This window comes from Gigantopelta aegis, chromosome 9 (genome assembly GCF_016097555.1).
Source record: "Gigantopelta aegis isolate Gae_Host chromosome 9, Gae_host_genome, whole genome shotgun sequence".
NCBI lineage: Eukaryota > Metazoa > Mollusca > Gastropoda > Neomphalida > Peltospiridae > Gigantopelta > Gigantopelta aegis.
In genome coordinates this window covers 20,406,094-20,410,291 of record NC_054707.1, presented here as the reverse complement: position 1 = coordinate 20,410,291, position 4,198 = coordinate 20,406,094, and positions in this window count along the sequence as shown.

Sequence of the window (4,198 nt, the reverse complement as noted above, 5' to 3'; positions counted from 1 at the left end):
TTTGTTTTGTGTTCCTATTAACTTTTTCTATTAAAGGGACATTCCTGAGTTTGCTGCGATTTTTAAGATGTTATTGACTAACAGACTTTTTAACGATTGTAATTACATATCAAATATATTTTTTTGCATAAAATATTAGTGGCTGTATATTAAATGTGTTTCTGATCGTTCTAATATTTGTACTAGGTTAAATTTCACTTTATTTCCTAAAATATATTTCTTTTCGTACCTACGAAATTATTTAAAGACAAAATCCAGTTTGGGCTTCTTTCAAATATTAAGATGACCAGAAACACATTGAATATACAGACACTGATATTCTAAACAAGAAAATATATTTAATATGTAAGTTTATTCGTAGAAGTATTTTATTAGTCGGAAACATCTTACAATGCAGCAAACTCAGGAATGTCTCTTTAATCGGTCAGTTTTATTACTACGGCAAGCACAGTTAGTGGAATTTCTTCATCAACAATCAGTTATCTAGGACATAGCCAGAGAGGAAAAAATGCCGATTCAAACCCAGACCTGTAAAATAAATATCAGTGTCATGTGAAATATAAAATAAATCTGAGGTAATTCCCGATGAGCGCCTCATCTGCCTCATACTGGTTATAAACGGCATCAACTGATCCTCTTTTGATTATATAACCGGTTAGAATTGAATTAACATAAGAATTTGAATTGTAAGGATCTTGCACCTTTTGTCGTGTGCAACCTACAAATGGCCTTTAATAATATTTTCTTTATGTATATATGAAAATAAACACAAACACTAGGATATTTACATCAATTTTATCGTCTAACTTTGAGGAACAATTACAGTTAACATTTTCCCACACAATCGATTATGGATTTTTATAATCGATCACCACATTGGAAGAGCTGAACTAGATAAATGTTCGATTATAATCGATCATTGGAACATCACTAGGATCTGGAGAGTTTTTTTTCATCCCAATCGGTACAGTGCAACCCACTTATTTGCATACCGCATAATGGAATAGCCCTGCTGCCACAACTGGTACATGTACATCGAGTAAAGTATGTTCTGTTTAAGTGGGCGAGATTTAGCGCAGTCATGTGAGTTTGTATTGTGTTGCAGGATAAAACCACCTCCGTCGATCCATTCAGCTCATTGGGTGTTTTGTCTCGGTCCAACCAGTGCATCACAAAAGGTCAAAGGTCTTTTAATGTTTAAATGTTTTCTTGTTTACTTTAAGGGTGAGGGGTAGTAGTATTTATATTCATGATGTATATGTGGGCAAGTAGAAAATTTAGCCACATATGTTACTATTGTTGTCTATGGGATTTGATTTGGTGGCATACACCATATACGGACTAAAAAGAACCTTTCCAAATTCCAACGTGCTCTTTGCATAGTCGCCTTCATCAAAGGGCGAGACATAGCTCAGTGGTACAGCGCTCGCTTGATTCGCGGTCGATCTGGGATCGATCCCTGTCGGTGTATCCATTGGGCTATTTCTCATAGAGTAGTTGGTGTGTTAGAGTAGAGGTTGGTTAGAGTAGTAGTGTGTTAGAGTAGTGGTGTGTTAGGGTAGTGGTGTGTTAGGATAGTGGTGTGTTAGGGAAGTGTGTTAGAGTAGTGGTGTGTTAGGGTAGTGGTGTGTTAGAGTAGTAAATTGTGTTCGACGTTTCTGTGACAGGTGTTAAAATGACGCAAATGTGTAACATGTACTTTACACCGTCCGTACATCAGCCGTCTTGTAGCTACATACATTTATCTATCCATTTCCAATGGAGGGAGGGGTGGGGTGGTGGGGGGGGGGGGTGTGTGGTATGAAATAAGGTTCTACTTCAAGTATAAGTTTTAGCTCGCACATTGTTGTAGAATAAACAGAAATGCCCCAGGTTTGAAAGTTATTAAACTAAGCAAACCCAATTATTGATACATTTTATGAAAATTCTAATCTGTTAAAGGGACATTCCTGCAATTTTTAAGATGTTATCGAATAACAGAGACATTTTGACGATTGTAATTACATATCAAATATATTTTTCTGCATAAAATATTAGTGGCTGTATATTAAACGTGTTTCTGATCGTTATAATACTTGTACTAGGTTAAAAAAAACAATTTTCGTACATACGAAATTATTTGAAGACAAAATCCAGTTTGGGCTTCTTACAAATATTAAGACGACAAGAAACACATTGAATGTACAGACACTGATATTCTAAACAAGACAATTTATTTAATATGCAAGTTTAATCGTAGAAATATTTTATTAGCCTGAAACATCTTACAATGCAGCAAACTCAGGAATATCCCTTTAATACTCATTGTTATAAAAGCTTCGACTGATCCAAATCATATCAAGTAACTCCAAAAATAAATAGATCTTTTCAGCTGATTTCTTTATTGTTTAAAGTAATAGCTTAGTAAATTTATTAATGTGGCTGGATGTAACCCAGTGGTAAAGCGTTTGCTTGATGCGCGGTCGTTCTGAGATCGATCCCCGTCGGTGGGCCTATTGGGTTATTTCTCACTCCAACCAGTGCACCACGAATGGTATATCAAAGGACGTGATATGTGCTATCATGTCTATGGGATGGTGCATATAAAAGATCCCTTGCTACTAATGGAAAAAAGTAGCGGGTTTCCTTCCTTAGACTATGTCCAAATCACCAAATGTTTGACATCCAATAGCCGATGATTAATAAATCAATGTGCTCTAGTGGTGTCATTAAACAAAACAAATAAAGAAACTTTATTCTTAAAGTAATCTTTTACGGCTGAATTAATAAATTGGCAAAAATGATTCGGCAGCATTTCTCTCGAACGCACTTTTTCGCTGAACTTTTGTAGAAAGATTACAGACGATTCAGAAGATCTGTTGTTATCAATCAATCAATATTTTCAAAACGTAATTTTTTCAATGTCGGCAATACGACATTTTAATTTTGACGTGTTACTCAGGACTACGTGTGACGCAGTATGTCAACTGCACTAAATTGAAGCGTGGTATACTTGCTTTGGCTATTCACATTTGTCTTCAACAATAACTTCTTTTTTTAAAAGTGTTTTCTGCATTTAGCCAGAAACGTACAAAATCCGTTACTAGTTTTGGTGTAACATGAAGGCTACAACATGTCAACCCTACATTATTCGTATTTAAATAAAATATTATTAAATTGTACCAAGTATATTAAAAAAATGGTCAAACTAATCTGAGCAAAGTTCAAACCCAGGAATTGATTATTAAAAACACCAAACACGTTACGCTATTTTGACCTATTTACAGAATAGAAAGACAAATGACGTTTGTTATACATATAACTGCCAGGCGGTCTTCTCCCGACCAAAGGAAAATAGAACGTGGTCGGTAAAAAAATTCGCCGAGTTATGTGAGAATAAAGTTATGTGCACAGAATCCGTTGCACCGAAATCCATTACGCAAACAAAAACCCACCCGTTATTATTTGTAAACATCACTTAAATAGAGAAGAAGGCCGTCAAAAGGCACATAGCAATGGTACCAATCTATGCCAGTATTCACAGACATTCCAACAGCGGATGAGTACAATTTTCTTTGTTTTCACCCCAAAAATTCAATTCATTCCTAAATGCCAATTACCAAATTTAAATCGTCTAGAACAAGTCAAACTGAACGACAACGAACATTTTAAAAATTACCTTTCGTTAGTAGTTATAGCTATTTAAATATTGTTATTGTAATTATCACATAAGTTTAGTGAAATTATGTTGAGAATTAATTTACAATTGGAACCAAAATACGTTACTTTCTTCATATATGTTTGTTATATATATTTTTTGTTTTATAACAAGTACACATCACAAGCAAGAGAAACAACTGATCACTAGATTACTTTCAGTACGTGTGTAAACGTGCCGAGAAAGACACCACAAGTCATCCAGAACCTGATTTCGCAAAGACAATGTCACTGTTTATGAAATAAAGTGTATTTTTATTGCTATAAATGTTACAGCCAAACATGTATACTTTATTAAATATGTGTAAAAGTAGCTTTTGATACTACGTTTATTTTGTTGCGAGTTATAACTCTAAAAAGAGAAGTTCTAGCAGATACACGTACGTAATTGGTTTTAACGTTTGGTAATAAACAAAATTCGTTACACAACCATTTCTTTGAAAATGTGTGCGCAGATGTATGAAAATTGTATTATGTGATGGAATTATACAATGGAATTATT